Below are 18,240 nucleotides of genomic sequence, written 5' to 3' on the forward strand. Positions count from 1 at the left end.
GACAAACATCAGAACAAGATATGGTGGGTACCCCATGCAACACAGAGATCACAAGAGTCCCCACTGCACACTCACCAACAAGCCACGCTTGACCGGGTGGCAGATTTGCCATGAGTCGTGGGACATTGCTGGTTCGCATGATGTGGGCGTCATGTGCGGATCCAGGAAATCTTGCACACACATGGGAGATGATGTTGCTCGCCAGGCACACCACCTGCACGTTCAGCGAATGAAAGTGTTTGCGATTCCTGAACACTTGTTCGCGTGCCCGTGGTGGAATGAGCGCGATGTGCGTGCCATCAATTGAGCCCACAACGTGAGGTATGTGGTCCAGTGCATAGAAACCAGCTTTGACAGCTGGCAACTCTTCCGGACGTGGGAAATGTATGTACTCATCCTTGTACAGCATCATAGCTGTTAACACATCCCGAAGAACCGTGCTGAACATTGCCTGGGACATACCCCCGGCACCTCCAACTGTATACTGAAATGTGCCAGTAGCGAAGAAATGTAGTACCGCCATGACCTTTGCAGTGGGTGTAAACGAGCCAGGATACGTTCTACGTGGCTGCAGATGAGGAGACAATTGAGCCACAAGCTCCAGCAACCGACGTCGATCCAGCCTGAATTTCCGAATCACCTCCTCGTCTACCATATCCTCCAGCTGAGTGTATGGGCGATGCACATTTGGAGCCCTCCTGTGTGGGAGAGAGATGTAACTTAGGTCAACGTACAAACGACGCATACGTGTACAACTCCATCACATGTGTACCTTACTGACAAAACTCCAGTCGTCACCCTAATGTATCGTAGACACATCACAGACACTCATGCAACTGCATGCACACAAACGATAAGTTTACACACGCCATGTCATCAAGCACAAATGCCACCACCAATGATGATGTGCATACGGTAATGACATGCATGGTGACAGAACGTATAAATCACATACACGGAATGCATGTGTACCACCACCACTGTAGTCACCTCGACACAACAAGAAACTGACAACAGATGCATTAATTGGCCACACAGCCGTGATGTACTGTGTAGTTGTGAAGATGTAACAACGTCTGTAGGGTCAAACCCGACGTCAACACGTACGAATGCACATCTGTTGGCCATTGTGTGCCGACCGATGTCCATTGTATGGACACACATGCTATATTGTATGACATATGACCTTTCACAATCACGCTCACATCCCTCATGACGCAACTGCACACAACACATCACGGTGCAGCGTCTGACAAGATCACATATTTGGCGCCGCCATGGCGGTGCTCAACTTCCGCTACTTCCCAAAGGCCGAATGCGGCCAGCGTCCCTCTTCCCATTGGCTGCATGTGCAGGGACCGTCACGGGCACACATCGGCAACCGCACGTGCAAGCTTCAGGCACGGATGCTTCAGTTGCAACAATGTACTATCACTGGCGCCTCCATGGCGGGGCACGTACACAGCGGGGGAGGTGCAGGCCTATACACCCTGCAGATGTACTCAATGGACATGCCAGTTCATGACCCCCCTTACAGTCACCTTGCATCATCCACCGTACACCGGCCGGAGCGGCCGGCCCATGAACAACCGCCGTGCCCGGCCATGAACAACCGCCGTGCCCGGCCATGAACAACCGCCGTGCCCGGCCATGAACAACCGCCGTGCCCGGCCATGAACAACCGCCGGTCCCGGCCATGAACAACCGCCGGTCCCGGCCATGAACAACCGCCGTGCCCGGCCATGAACAACCGCCGGTCCCGGCCATGGCGGTTGTGTTCATGGCCGGGCACGGCGGTTGTTCATGGGCCGGCCGCTCCGGCCGGTGTACGGTGGATGATGCAAGGTGACTGTAAGGGGGGTCATGAACTGGCATGTCCATTGAGTACATCTGCAGGGTGTATAGGCCTGCACCTCCCCCGCTGTGTACGTGCCCCGCCATGGAGGCGCCAGTGATAGTACATTGTTGCAACTGAAGCATCCGTGCCTGAAGCTTGCACGTGCGGTTGCCGATGTGTGCCCGTGACGGTCCCTGCACATGCAGCCAATGGGAAGAGGGACGCTGGCCGCATACGGCCAATCGCAAGTAGCGGAAGCTGTGCACCGCAACAACAGGGCCAGTCATTGGCCCATTTCACGATCACGCTTCCAGGGCTGACCAATTGCTGGCGACGTATGCCACTGACACGTGCTGAGGGCCCTATATATGTGTCTTGGCCAAAATGAAACTTCCTACCCTGGGGACCAGTGCTGCCTGTGACCATCACCTCGACCTGCTGCTGCTGCTGCTGAGCTGACCACCGACTGCTGCCTGTGACCATCACCTCGACCTGCTGCTGCTGCTGCTGAGCTGACCACCGACTGCTGCCTGTGACCATCACCTCGACCTGCTGCTGCTGCTGCTGAGCTGACCACCGACTGCTGCCTGTGACCATCACCTCGACCTGCTGCTGCTGCTGCTGAGCTGACCACCGACTGCTGCCTGTGACCATCACCTCGACCTGCTGCTGCTGCTGCTGAGCTGACCACCGACTGCTGCCTGTGACCATCACCTCGACCTGCTGCTGCTGCTGCTGAGCTGACCACCGACTGCTGCCTGTGACCATCACCTCGACCTGCTGCTGCTGCTGCTGAGCTGACCACCGACTGCTGCTCTAGTGCCATACTCCGTGATCTTGCCATGTCGAGTGGCAAAGAGATCCGGTCTCGACCCTTCACCGCCGCGGAGCTTGATGTCCTCGTGGACGGTGTACTCCGCAACTATGGACGCCTCTACGGCGCACCGGGACGGGTGGTAAGTGCAGTGTGGGACATGTTGGTGTGCATGAGGGGGCCAAATGATCAGGCCTATTTATATCTTAGCTGTGTAGTGTGGGCTAGACATATGTTCCTGATTGTGCATGGCTGCTGACAGTAACGTCTTGCCCCTATGTGTGTGACAGGCCACCTGTCCACTGACTTAAACCCTTTTGTCTCCCATCATGGTAGGTCAAGCTGCACCTTCGCAAGGACCTGTGGAGGACCATAGCACGGGAAGTACGGGCATTGGGGGTGTGCAACAGACGACATACACACTGCCACAAACGCTGGGACGACATTTCCAGGCTGAGCAAGAATGTAGCGGAAGTAACACTGGGCCTGATTCCAAGGACGCCCCGTCTGGCCCGACGCTCCATGACCCCTCTCATGCACCGTATCATTGCAGTGACGCATCCTGAACTGGCCGAACGTCTGAGTGCCGATCAACAGCAAACTAGCGGTGAGCATACTGTCTGTGTAGGAAACTTGTGAGTGCTATGCATGTATTGGTGCACAGACACACTATTGAGTTCCGTGTTGCGTATGTATGCCTGTGATGGCATTTTGGTCCCATTGGGTGGTACTCATTTGACATCCAGGTCCGCCATGTTGACACGCCACTTGCTTAGTAGTTGAGTGTTAAAGCACATCCCCTAGTGGTCCATGTCCCCATGGCAGAAAATGTGAGGATGACTGGTAGGGGTGGGCCATGTGCAGGATGAGGGCTCATGAACCTTTGTCTGCTATGTGATTTGGCTATCCTGTTCCTTCTGTACGTGAGTGTGCCCATGACTCACACATCTTTTCTGTGCATTTCAGCTTTGACAGAGGACACTCAGCCACAGACGGTGGAGAGTAGCCGAGGAAATGAGTCCGGCTCAGACTTCGCACACACGCAGACTGACACGGAGGAGGCCAGCGCCGGAGAGGGGGACAGGACCGTCCCTGAGGACTCGCATGTGGAGACACCATCGTCCTCCTCGTCGGACACTCTTGGTGAGCCTGCACTGTTGTCACAGACTGGGAGTGGGCACTCATCACCTTCTGTCGGAAGACAGCACACAGGGCCCACACTTCCGCCAACTGCACCATGTATTGTTCGTGGCCGAAGGAGTAGGGGGAGCAGAGTGGCGTTCGGTGCAGGCACCGCTGCCCCTGCCACGGTGAGCCAAAATGCACTGTGTGCTGAGGCCGTTGATCTGCTGCGACAGCTGTGTGTGGGTCAGACCAATATGACAAATGCTTTCCAGGATCATGATAGGAAGTTGGGGCAGGTGGTGGCATTCATGGAAGGGATGCATGGCGATCTTGCAGGTCTACACAGGACAGTGCAGTCATTGGCAAGCAGTGTGTCGTCTGCAATAGTACAGTCGAATGAACAGGGTGCTACTTCTGTTTCCCCATCTACACCGCTGGATGTCTCAGGGGGTAGTGATTATTCAGAGCAGGACTCAAATACAGGTTATTGCACTAGAAGCAGCGTCAGACAGCACGTCAGGGCACGCAGGGCACAGACCCCATCCCCTAGATCAGCTAAATCTGTTCACGTAGACGACGTCAGATGCACTGGAGTACACACACAGGATCCACAAGTGTTGTTGGGGGACATGCCTTCCGGAGCTACACAGGCATTCAACACGAAAGGTACTCCGAAGGCAAGGGATACTCACATGTCCATGGACTGTTCCTTGGACAAGGCCAGTCAGAAGACAAAGGCACCTACTAAGAGCAGGGAGACTCCCAAGAGCAGGCCCACAGCAGAGGTAAGGGACACTCCCAAGGACAGTGAGAAGACTAAGGCACCTACTGAGAGCAGGGAGACTCCCAAGAGCAGGCCCACAGCAGTGGATAGGAACACTCCCAAGGACAGTGAGAAGACTAAGGCACCTACTAAGAGCAGGGAGACTCCCAAGAGCAGGCCCACAGCAGAGGTAAGGGACACTCCCAAGGACAGTGAGAAGACTAAGGCACCTACTGAGAGCAGGGAGACTCCCAAGAGCAGGCCCACAGCAGTGGATAGGAACACTCCCAAGGACAGTGAGAAGACTAAGGCACCTACTAAGAGCAGGGAGACTCCCAAGAGCAGGCCCACAGCAGTGGATAGGAACACTCCCAAGGACAGTGAGAAGACTAAGGCACCTACTAAGAGCAGGGAGACTCCCAAGAGCAGGCCCACAGCAGTGGATAGGAACACTCCCAAGGGCAGGGACACACACAGGGAGCAGGTGTCTGCTGGAGGCAGGTGCACCACAGACGACAAGTCTGCTGGCAGGAACAGGGCGGCGAGCAGGGCACAGGCTACATCCAGAGACAACACTCCACCTAAGGATAAGGCACATCCTACGGACAAGGCATCTAGCATGGACAATGGCGCAATCAAGGACAGGCATACTTCACCCCTGGCTGCACTGAGGCTGATGTTTTCTACTAAACGCCAAACTGATGTCTCCGCGGCGGAGTCCCCCCATACCTCCACTCCCATCCAGGCCAGTCAGAAGCAGAGGAGGGTGTCCCCTGTTGTTGCATCCCCCATTACACATCATTCCGAGTCCAGGCGGCAGGCACAGAGCAAACGACAAGCAGGCTCCAGCACGTCCCCCGAAACCAGATCCCCGGCAGCAGTTGCTCCACCTATGCTGGGTGGTGATTCTTTGGAGTCCCCACCACTTGGCAGTCCTGTCCTGTCCAGGGTGCACTCACACCTCCCTAAGAAACGCAGACACACACCATTGACACCTGCAAACCCCGATTTGGCTCTAGGTGAGCTATCCCCAGCTCCCAGGCCCACCCTGCCTCCTGGCCCATACAGCCCTGTGGCTCATCATTTCAGTTGTCCCAGTGGCGCCGGTGCAGTTGACTCTCATGTATCAGATGGTGGCACAGTGTCAGTTGTGCCCTCTCCTGTTGCAGGTCCTGGCAGTGTATCTGGGTCTATGGCTCACGTGTCAGTTAGAAGATCTGTGGCTGTGTTGCACACTCCTGTTTCTGGTGCTGGCAGTCTGTCTGGGTCAGTGGCTCACGTGTCAGTGACTACATCTGTGGCTGTGTCTCACACTCCTGTTGCTGGTGCTGCCAGTGTGTCTGGGTCCGTGGCCCATGTGTGTGTCACTCGGGCTGTGGCTGTGTCTCACACTCCTGTTGCTGGTGCTGCCAGTGTGTCTGGGTCCGTGGCCCATGTGTGTGTCACTCGGGCTGTGGCTGTGTCTCACACTCCTGTTGCTGGTGCTGCCAGTGTGTCTGGGTCCGTGGCCCATGTGTGTGTCACTCGGGCTGTGGCTGTGTCTCACACTCCTGTTGCTGGTGCTGCCAGTGTGTCTGGGTCCGTGGCCCATGTGTGTGTCACTCGGGCTGTGGCTGTGTCTCACACTCCTGTTGCTGGTGCTGGCAGTGTGTCCGAGGCAGGTAGTTCACGCAGTCCCCCTGAATCTGTGATGTGAGGTGCTGTACACTTCACTCAAATGTTAATTCACATGGTGTGTCCATTGAGAACTGCGTGGCACTCTTGTGGTCCCTGTGACGGGTTGGTAGGGACACGTAGTTGTGCTGCCTCTGATGTACCTGCTCTGTAATGCAAAATGCCCTGTTGATGCTCTGATACTGCATTCTGCCCTCTCGTTACCTGCCTCTGATGTACCTGCTCTGTAATGCACAATGCCCTGTTGATGCTCTGATACTGCATGCTGCCCTCTCGTTACCTGCCTCTGATGTACCTGCTCTGTAATGCACAATGCCCTGTTGATGCTCTGATACTGCATGCTGCCCTCTCGTTACCTGCCTATGATGTACCTGCTCTGTAATGCACAATGCCCTGTTGATGCTCTGATACTGCATACTGCCCCTCTCACGTGCTGCCTCTGATGGGCCTGTTCTGTGCAATGGACTGTTGATGCACTTTGGCCCTCTCACGTGCTGCCTCTGATGGGCCTGTTCTGTGCAATGGACTGTTGATGCACTTTGCCCCTCTCACGTGCTGCCTCTGATGGGCCTGTTCTGTGCAATGGACTGTTGATGCACTTAGCCCCTCTCACGTGCTGCCTATGATGTACCTGCTCTGTAATGCACAATGCCCTGTTGATGCTCTGATACTGCATACTGCCCCTCTCACGTGCTGCCTCTGATGGGCCTGTTCTGTGCAATGGACTGTTGATGCACTTTGGCCCTCTCACGTGCTGCCTCTGATGGGCCTGTTCTGTGCAATGGACTGTTGATGCACTTTGCCCCTCTCACGTGCTGCCTCTGATGGGCCTGTTCTGTGCAATGGACTGTTGATGCACTTAGCCCCTCTCACGTGCTGCCTATGATGTACCTGCTCTGTAATGCACAATGCCCTGTTGATGCTCTGATACTGCATACTGCCCCTCTCACGTGCTGCCTCTGATGGGCCTGTTCTGTGCAATGGACTGTTGATGCACTTTGGCCCTCTCACGTGCTGCCTCTGATGGGCCTGTTCTGTGCAATGGACTGTTGATGCACTTTGCCCCTCTCACGTGCTGCCTCTGATGGGCCTGTTCTGTGCAATGGACTGTTGATGCACTTAGCCCCTCTCACGTGCTGCCTCTGATGGGCCTGTTCTGTGCAATGGACTGTTGATGCACTTTGGCCCTCTCACGTGCTGCCTCTGATGGGCCTGTTCTGTGCAATGGACTGTTGATGCACTTTGCCCCTCTCACGTGCTGCCTCTGATGGGCCTGTTCTGTGCAATGGACGGTTGATGCACTTAGCCCCTCTCACGTGCTGCCTATGATGTACCTGCTCTGTACTCTACAATGCCCTGTTGATGCTCTGATACTGCATGCTGCCCTCTCGTTACCTGCCTATGATGTACCTGCTCTGTAATGCACAATGCCCTGTTGATGCTCTGATACTGCATGCTGCCCTCTCGTTACCTGCCTCTGATGTACCTGCTCTGTAATGCACAATGCCCTGTTGTTGCTCTGATACTGCATGCTGCCCTCTCGTTGCCTGCTATGTTGTACCTGCTCAGGTGCCCACTTTGCCCATGCTCACGCATACACTGTGATTTGACCCCTATTTTGGACAATAAAGGTAGTCTATCAAGTCTCGTGGTCTGTCGTTGTCATTCCTGCTTGCGTACTGCAAATGTGTATTCGTATATGCTTCTCATCAGTGGTTTCGGTAACATGACACTCCCCCTCCCTACGTCACGTCCCTTGCTGGTATTCCCCTCCAGACAGCCAATGGTTTGTACCTTACCTGCGTCGTCGTCCATAGTAGGCCATGACTAGGACGTGGTGGATCGCGAAGAGCATCGGGAAAGCGTGTAGCGCCGGGTCCATGGTGGTGGTCAGCTTGCGGTGGGTATCTCGGCTGTGTCACCTATGTTCGCTGTGGGGATTCCGCCGTGTTAAGACAGGTTGTTTTTCCGCTGCGGTTTTATGTGTGTTTTCCGCCATCTTGATTTGGGGGACGGTCTTCGACGTCAGTGCGTACGGCGGAGCGTCCGGATGTGTTCCGTCCGCCGCGTGGTCGTGTGTAGTTGGCCGGCGGAGCGTGTTTTTCCGTCGCGGACGGAAATTTGACACGTTTTCCTATCCTGATATGGCGGACGGAGTATCCGCGGCAGGCGGACACGGAAAAGGCTTTTTCCGCCTACTCCAGGGCCGCGGTGGCTCTTCCGTCCGCCATCCTGATCGAAAATGTTTTACGATGAAATGGTGCTTCCAAAATATGTTGTTACTACACATGCTTTTACAACGCATGCTTTTACCACGCAGGTTTTACAACGCAAGTCGTTACAGCGACTTGCGTTGGGGGGCGCTGGATAGTGAATAGTTTAATTTACTATTCCAACGCCAGTCCCCGTGGATAGTAGGGAAGGTTTTGGATAGTAAATTAAACTATTTCATATCCTACAGCGCCCCTCAGCGCAAGTCGTTGTAACGACTTGCATTTTAAAAGTTGCGTGGTAAAGGTACTGCGTGGTAAAAGTTGCGTTGTAAATGCTGTTCCCCCTTTTTATGATGCTCTGGTTGCACAGAGTGCAGACCCATATCTACGATGCCACGCAGAGCCACTTTACTTGGCTCTTCATGGCCTCCTAGATATGGTGTAAGGCAACGCAGTGCAAGCCGCTGCATTGTCTTACACTGCATCAGGGGGATGCTGCGGTGGGTGATCCCGCGTGACACCCAGGGGTTTTGACACATTCCCAGATTTACATGGATCCGTAACCCTGGGGATGTCTCAGAACTGAATGCCATCCCAGGGGATACGTAACGAGGAGAAATATCTTTATTTCTGCTCCATTTTTTCCTTTTTCTATGTGTGCTGCATTCTGCAGCACACAAAGAAAGAGGAAAAAGCCTCCATGTACTGTTTTTTGCAGGAAGTCGTGCCTCCCTGCACAAAAACAATCCTGCCAACAATGCAGACACCCATGCATCATGGCGCAAAGGTGCCTGCGTTGGCGATAGGCACCAAATTGTGCGCTGGCAGAAAGGACAGGAGTGCACCGTATCTTATAAATACGCTCCATTCCTGCCCTTTCCAATTGGCGTAGGGCAGCAAAGCAAAAATACTTGCGCCACTGCCCTACACCATTTCATTGTAAGTGAGGCCCATAGATTTTAGTAATACCCAGACCCTATGCAATGCAACCTTTTTACATAACTGTCCCTTCATCACCTTCTCAGGGATAGCAAGCGCTATGTAAGTATAATGGCAATTAAAGCAAGCACTTCACAGCTAAGTTAAATCTGTGCACTACCACTCAAAAAGCTTCAAGTGATTTGCTCAATTAAAGCCAGAACCAAGCATCCTTTTCATTTGGAGATTAATTTGTTGTGCACATTTGCATTTCTTTCAGGCCAGCAGCACACTGGCAGAAAGGAATGTTTAGCTGTCTGCCTCTCTTCGACTTTACAGCACAGGAGAGTCCCTGAATAACAATCTAGCCAAAGCATTTTAACTACCGAAAATAACCTTCGGCAAGAAGGACTTTTTAAAAATCAAAATGAAGAGTGCGACCCACTTCCCATGACTCCACGGCCCCCCCTGGGGGTCACGCCCCACAGATTGAAAACATCTGGCATAGAGTGCTGTGGTCAAATCCAGATAATGTATGTGATGTGACCTCTCGGTGTGTGACCACAGACCCTCGATGTTCTGCTCACGCAGCCAAGCACCCCAGCCGTGAAGATTGGCATCCGACTCCAGAAAAATTCAGGAGAACATCCAAAGATCGCCAGGCCATTCCAGGAGTCCAGGGTCTCCAGCTACGAATTCAACTCCGATCTGGCTTCCGGATCTAGGTTTACCCTGTCTCCATATTACAAACCCCCTTGAAGTGCATTCACCTTTACTCTCTGTAAAGAACGATAGTGTAATGGTCCTGGAAAGATTGCCTGAATGAAAGGAAATAGGAGGCCCAGGAGCCTGGCAATCTGCCTCAAAGTTAAGGGCTCCTGTTTCAGTACATGTGTTATCTCTTTTCGAACCTTGATAATCTTCTTCAAGGGTAAAAGCAGAACTTCCTTCGCTGTATTTATAGTGAAGTCTAAGAACTATAGTGATCTGGAGGGGATAAGAATAGACTTCTCCCTGTTTATTATGAAACCCAACCTTTCCAGAAGAGTTATAACCCTATCCAAATCCTTCAGAAACTGAGCTTGACATTGTGACAAAATAAGGATATCGTCCAAGTAGACAATCATACGTACCTCCCTCTCTCTGAGAAAGGAAACCACCGCTCTCATTATCTTGGTAAAGCACCAAGGTGAAGAAGAAAGACCGAAGGGAGGCGTGCAGAACTTACTAGGTGAAATGGAGATAACACTGACACTGGAATGGTGAAGTAGGAATCTTTCAGGTCCAACATTACCAGCCAATCCTTCTCTACCAACATATATCTAAAGAGATGGATTCCTTCCATCTTGAAGAGTCTGAATACAAAGCACCTGTTCAGATCTGTCAGATGTATTAAGGGTCTCCATCCCTTAATCCATGTCCTTCTTTTCCGCAAGAAAGAGTGTACTTACAAAATCCCTGCACTCTAAGGAACTCGTACAATGGAGCCCTTTTGTAGCATAGAATTCACCTCCTCTTCTACCACCTTCTGCTGATCTACAGTCAAACTTAGCTCTCTTGGGGAAACAGTTGGCCCAACAGCTAGGGCTGTCGACCTTAAATCTGGGGAACCGGGTTCGAGTCTCGGCAACGACGCTCAACATCCTGTGATTCTAGTCAAATCACTAAATCTCCCTGTGCCTAATAAAAATGAATGCGTCCTTGTGTAACGCAACTGATGCTCATGTAAATCGCTCTGATAACTTTGGTTCAAGTTCGCGCTATATAAAACTCCAGAAAAAAAATATTTGACTCCGTGAATGGTTTCTAGAACCCATGGATCCTGTGTAATTGTTTTTCAAGCCTGAGACGAGACCCCCACTCATCCTAGGGAAGAAGAAACAGTAGAAATCGTTTTACTCACCTTTGAAACTGGCTGACTCTTGTCCATGTGATCTGAAACCCCTTGCATGATGGGCTAGTCCTCCTTGGGGATAGAAGGATGCTGATGCACCGGGCTATATGTCCCTTCTGCAGGCACTGTGTCTGAAGTGGGACCTCTGGGAGATGGTACCTGAGGGCTACCCATACTGTAAGTGATGGGAGAGGAGACAGAAAGGTGCCTGACGATATACTGTTAATTGTAACCTAATAGATGATTGGAAGCGGGTGGGAGTGAGAAGGGGGTACAATGGGCATGTCATTGGATGTACTCTGTGTTGTTAATGCTACTAGCAGTTGTGCTGTTCTGTGTTGTTTTTCTTTCCCCTTACAAATGTCAGTGATGGGCCAGAAAGGAACTGTAACACACCTGTAGCACAGATTGTAGATATAACCCACCCAACAAGGAGAGATTGTGTCCAGCAAAGGGATATGAAATGTCATGATCCGTGGAAAGTATATTGGGAGGACATGAATACGAACTTTGAGATCATATACTGAACAATGCTGCTGCCATACGATGTCTGTTGCTGTTAGTCTTTTAAAATGTTAACACCTTCAGCGCGGCGCGAATTTTCGAGCTGTGCTGAAGGTTCTAAGAAACGGGCGTGGCCGTGACAGAACGGTTCCATCATAAGCACAGCCCAACCGGCGCTCGTGACGGAACCGTTCTGTCACAAGCATCGAAGGGGTTAATAAAGAAAAAAATGTATCATCAAAGCTTTGTCTATATTTTGTGGTGCATGAGGTGCTAGCCTGAGTTCTGAGCTGCAACATCATGAAAGATCAGCTTTTTTACAGCACAAAGGGTCAAGAGGATCTTGTGCTGAGCCAGAGCCGGGCAACTGGGTCAAACACCTCTAGTTTGTGAGTGCATGGTGCGTGGCGTACCTTGGTAAGAACAGGGTGGAATGGGTGCCCACGTATATTCAGAGAAAGATTGATATTTTTGGGAGTCGTGGTTGCACAACATTTAAGCCAGACCTATTGGCATTACCTCTATGTCCCTGGTCCTCGTCCCAGTCAGTACACTATGAGGTGACTACACCGCCTGGACTTAAAAAACACAGGAGAATTCTAAGTAAGCCCTACCAATCATCCTGGGTGCTACATAAAGGGTAGCATACCCAGCATCCTCCTGTTAGTTTTTTCTGTCCTCTGGGATGAGGAACACAGGACCTAAAAGTTTGGGAGAGAAGGGCTCGCCTGCTGGGCAACTGGGCTCTGCTCTCCTGCAACAAGGGGATCCGGTAGTAGGACTTACTGTGGTGGGCAATGGTTTAGGTCTTCGTTGACTGTTCCTTTTTCCGGTTGGTGAAGGAACCAAGGAGCGGAGTTGCAGGGATTTGTTACTGTCCCCCTGGTGTCTGTGAGAGATGTTGGTATGGTCCTCTGTCTTTGCTCTCCTTCTTCCTGTTAGTGAGAGATCTGAGGCGCAGTTACTGGGATTTGTTCCTGTTTACCGGTGTCTGGTAGTAAAGTAAAGTAGTAGTAAAGTAAGTATACTTGTAAAGCGCACTGTTACTCCATCTCGGAGTGTCCCGGCGCTGTATGCCGCTGGGGAACCTGTCCTGGCTTTCCCTGTGAGATGGTCCCTCCTGGGCACCTCCAAGGTGAAGCCAGGCATCCCCGGCGCTGATGGGGCCGTTGAGGAGATTAAGCAAGCTATTGCCCAGAGTTGCAGAGTGGGACCCATGGTTAGCGTGGGCACCTCGGCGAGAATTATCGCGTCCGCCGACATTGACCCAAGACCCTGCCGCGTCGGGAATTGAACCCTGGGCCCGGGCCGATCTCTGCTTCAGGGTCTGCCACTTTTAACCAGTGAGCCACACTTCTCCAAGGGCGTAATACTCCTCTCTCTGCTTTCCTGGCATGGAGATGCCGAAGTGGCTGAGGAGCAGAGTGCTGGAAAAAGGACATACATGGCAGGACTCTTCTGGCTCCGCTTATGGGTGGGTGCCAGGAAGGGACTAAGGGCCAGATGTAGGTATCCAAATACCGGTGGGTAACGACCGAATTACCGACCGGTATTTGGATACTGAGATGTAGAGCATGAAAAAATACAGATTCGGTAATTTTACCGAATCGGTAAAATTACCGAATCTGTATTTTGAAATGTAGGTAGCACTGTAAACAGTGCTACAGAGCTTTAAGGATTCGTTATGTACCACCAACTATTAGTTGGTGGTAAATAAGAAATTCCTATGTAAATGCAAATATGTGTATTTACACCTGTGCCATGTGGCACACATACATGCCCTTAGGGCACACAAGCACTAATCAGGGGTGCAACAGGGTGTCAAAGTGACACCCTGCCACCCTTGACTATTTCACAATTTTACCGAATCGGTATTTACCGATTCAGTAATTGAATATTCATTCCTATGGGCCTCCAGGTCCATAGAAATGAATGGCAATTACCGAATCGGTAAATACCGATTCGATAATTACCGAATCTTAACGATTCGGTGGAAAATACCGAATATTTACCTACATAGGTTTTATCGATTCTAAAATACCAAATCGGTAAAATTCGGTATTTTAGAATCGGTAAAAGCTTTTTACCTACATCTAGCCCTTAATGAGGAGCCTGAAAAGAAGTCGGTGGAAGAGCTTCTATGTGCGTCTGCCGGATTTCCCCTGCCGGATTTCAAGAGCAAGTATATCTCAAAGTATTTAATTCAAGAGCTCCTTACCCATGTCAGGGATAATATGGATTTTGACTCGGTGGAGAAGCCATCCTCTTCCCAAGATCTAGTATTGCCCCAGTTTCACAAACCTCTTAACTTGGGACTATCAATTCATCAGTTTGTTCTGGATGGTATCAAGAATGAATGGAGCGATCCTAAGGAAATTTCCCTACCCAGATTTATGATGAAACGCAATCCTCTGGAAGAAACGGGAACTGTTCTGGCTGATACGAATCAGGTTGATTTGGAGGTGGCCAGCTTAGTATGATGTTCGTTCATGGTGAGGAAAATATTCCAAAGGAATCGGCAGACAAGAAAGTGGATTCCTCGTTAAAGAAGGTCTTTACAGGATTTCAGATTTCGTTGAAGGCTGGAGTTTATAGGGTATATATACAAGACAATCTTTGCATGCAGACTTTAAATCTCTGTTCCGGGTCTTCCAAAAGGAGAAAGACTGTCTTCATTTGTTAGAATCCAATGGAGCGCCAGATAGAATTTTATCAGATATCTCCTTTGATGTAGAAAGATCCTCGCCTTTAGCCAGTGGAGGATCTATTGAAGCCAAATAAGATTTTTACCAAAAAGATTGGAAAACGGACGCAGCAGAGAGGCCCACTGCATTTAAAGTGCCTTTTGCAGGTCCCTGATTGTTTGGATTGGAGTTAGAGGATACACTCTATCGTCTTTAAGGAAAGGAAGCATTCTTTGTTATCTAATAAGGAGGTGAGAGGGTCCTCCAAGTCTTCTAGATGAAAGTCCTTTAGGCAACACTTCAGAAGGAAACTCACAGACTCTTTTCCAGATCCCAGGGTAAATCTTCTTCATTTTGTCCTTTCAAAAAGCAGAAACCGGTTTCAGAGTCCAAACTGCAGAATTCCTGACTAAGCCAGGAACTTTGCTCCATTACAAATCGGCGGACGGATAAGGAGGTTGGTATCGTAATGGAAGACAATCACATCAGACAAGTGGATGCTCAACATTTTCAAGACAGGTTACCAGATGGCGTTTCTGACTCTTCCAGAACCTTTAGTTATCATTTGAAGCCCTGTTCCTAGGGAACCCCTCAAAAGCTAAGCCTTGGTGGAAGGAAGTTTACCTCTCCTCGAAGAAAAAAGCAATTTGCCTTGTTCCAATGAAGAAAACGAGTCAGGGTATTTGCTCAATAGTCTTCCGGGTCGAGAAGTCAAGGGGGCCATAGTCTGGTGATAGACCAGGAAAAAACAAACAACTTTACAAGAGTATGCAGATGCACCCTCTGGTAAAAACGACAGATGCCATCAAAATTGGTTGGGGGCTACCTTCCTCAATCAGTCATATCAGAAGAGATGGTCTTATTTGGAGGGGAAGTTGTTGAACTGGAGGGAACGCTTGAGCAGACCTTCTGAGCTGATCCTCCCCTTCCTCAGTGTCAATGTCTTGTGAGGTCTTCAATCAGATCAGTAGGAGATTTGGATCTTCATTTCTATACCTATTTGCATCGAGGAGCAAAACAATGGTGAGGATGTGTCGTGGTGGGCCTCACCAAGGCCTACCAGTGCTAGGGGTTCGCCCTTCTCTGCAGAAGTCCTCAGACCAATAGAATAGAAGTTGGCACAGAAACTGGAATATAGAACAAAGTTTATTAAACCTCATGAGGTGGAACTACATTCACACAACACCCTTCGGTAGTGTATGAAGTAGCACCCTGAGCAGAAGGAACATGGACCTTGTATACCCACACAGGGGCTCAAAAGAAGGCGGTACAAGTACAGAAAGAAGGTTTATGTACATATAAGGTCATACAGAAAATGCACAGTCAACAAGAGGGAGGAGTTAGCAGTTGCTAATTCTAGAAAACACATCCTGACAGTTACAGACTAAGAACAGCTGCAGGGACAGCTGCAAGCTCAACTGAGCATGTGCAGAGTAGAAGAGGCTAAATAAAGTTTGCTCACAGGCAGAATACAATAGCAAACAACAGTAAGGAAGGACAGAGCACATGGTAGCACATGGCAGACAAGATGGCTGCCGAAAACAAGATGGCTTCAGCAAGATGCTAAACCCGATCACTGTCAAATTACAACAGATGTTCTTCTTGAGGTTTCAGGAAAGTGGGGCCTGTGGAACAGACGCTCTGCTGGTGGACTGGCCCCACAAACCGCTCCGTGCTTTCCCACCTTTTCCACTAAACACAAGAACATGGGTAAAGATTCATCAGGAGAGGGCAGAACTGATATTAATAGTTCTCTATTGGCCGAGACGCTCTAGGTTACCAATTCTGAAGAGACAAGCAACTTGCCCTCTGTGGTTTCTTCCTTAAGCCCTGTCTGGATTCAGGACTCCTTGCCCGCACCTTCTGCACCTGGTTCTATCAGCTTGGAGGTTGAAAAATGAAACCTAATTAGTAAGGGTCTATCTTCTATCTTGGTCAAAACCATCAGGAACATAGGAAGTCCTTCAACCTTAAATAATTATTCTAGATATTGGATGACATTTCACAAATGGTATTCCCAGCATGATCTGTTGGCTTCTTCCTGTCCATTCATTGTGGTCCTTCACGTTTTGATAGAGGGATTTCGACTTAATTTTTTATTTATTTATTTAATGCATTTTTATAAAGCGCGGACTTTACCCGGAAGTGTCAGAGCGCTGTACAATAGAACCAGTTACGTTACATGAGAGAACTGTTGCACGAATGGAACAAATAAAAATAGCAGGCCATGGAATCAAAACAACACAATATCAAACACAACAAAGCACAGAATGTACAAACAAAATTATAAGTATATATTGTAGTGACGGAGCCACCCGGCCCGTCCCGACACGCACGCACACACGCATGCACCTCGGGGGCGGGTTAGCCCCTGGGTATAAATAAACAGGCGCGAAATCGCCCGTGGTCTTTGGCCTCAACACCCAATGTGATAGACGCCATCCCGAATGGCTATGACATAGTCAGGCAAGACAGGATAGGTCAGACAGGAGGGGGAATCGCCATAATCCATAAGGATAATATAAAATGCGAAGTCCAACAAAGTGACCTAGAGAGCTGTGAGGCCCTCTTCTTCACGCTAACAGTAACAGACCACATTACTATCACAGGGTTCCTTATCTACCGCCCACCTGGACAAGCAACTACTTTCTCAACCAGTATAGGGGATAAAATTGTCCACCCAGCATTGAGATATAGCAAATTTATCGTGTTAGGGGACCTAAATATACACTTTGACAAGGTAGAGGATAAAGACATTAATACAATCTGCAAAGACCTTCTTGCATTAAAACTGACACAGAAGGTAGAATCTCAAACTCATCAAGGGGGACACATCTTAGCCCCACTATTTACCAACTGCCCTGAGGTGGAAGTGGGAACGCCACGCCCACTCCCATGGTCTGACCACTTCCTAATCCCTTTCACCCTACCGTCTGAGAAGAAGGAGGCACAGGAATGTACCAAACCCATTACTACCAGAAAATGGGCAAAATTTAACTCTGCCTCCTTTTCGCGCACTCTCATGAAACAGAAGCCTATACTAGACCAGGATATTAACTTAGCCAATAACCAGTTAGAGAGCTGGATTACAAATGCCCTTGATGAAGTAGCACCCTGGAGCACGAGAGTCCCAAAAAGGCCTAAAACAACCGCACCTTGGTACAATGAGGAACTGAGGAAAGCTAGGAAAATATCCAAAAAGGCAGAAAGAACGTGGAGTAAAGACTACTGCAATAAAGCCAAGGAAGAGTACAAAAAAGAACTTAAAAACTACCACACACTTATTAAGAAAGTCAGACGGGAATTCTACACGCACAAAATAGACATTGCGAATAACTCACACAAAGAGCTGTTCTCTATCCTAAAATCCTTCAAAACTCAGAAAGAAAAGACAGCTGACATTCCAGACACCAAAGAAAGCTGTAATGAGATAGCCGAGTTTTTTTCTAACAAAGTAACAAAAATATACCAAACCTTTCCAGCAGAGGCAAGACTAGGGACTACCAAACAAAATGTCACACCTGCAGCACTGGTCATTTCCCTCTAGAGAGCTTTAAGATACCAGAAAGCACGGAATTAAGTGCCATAATATAAGGAATAAAATCGGGCTCACCAAGAGACCCAGCACGACCGGAGAAAATCGTAGAAGGGCTGGAAATCATCCAACTCTATATTAAAGAACTCATTGCGCGCTCCTTCAAAACCGATGTAGTCACAAAAAAATGGAAGAAAGCAATTGTGAGGCAGTTGAAGAAAAAACCCACCCTTGACTACACTAGGCTGGACAACCTGCGCCGGATCTCACTACTCCCTT

This window comes from Lissotriton helveticus, chromosome 3_1 (assembly GCF_964261635.1).
Source record: "Lissotriton helveticus chromosome 3_1, aLisHel1.1, whole genome shotgun sequence".
Classification (NCBI taxonomy): Eukaryota; Metazoa; Chordata; class Amphibia; order Caudata; family Salamandridae; genus Lissotriton; species Lissotriton helveticus.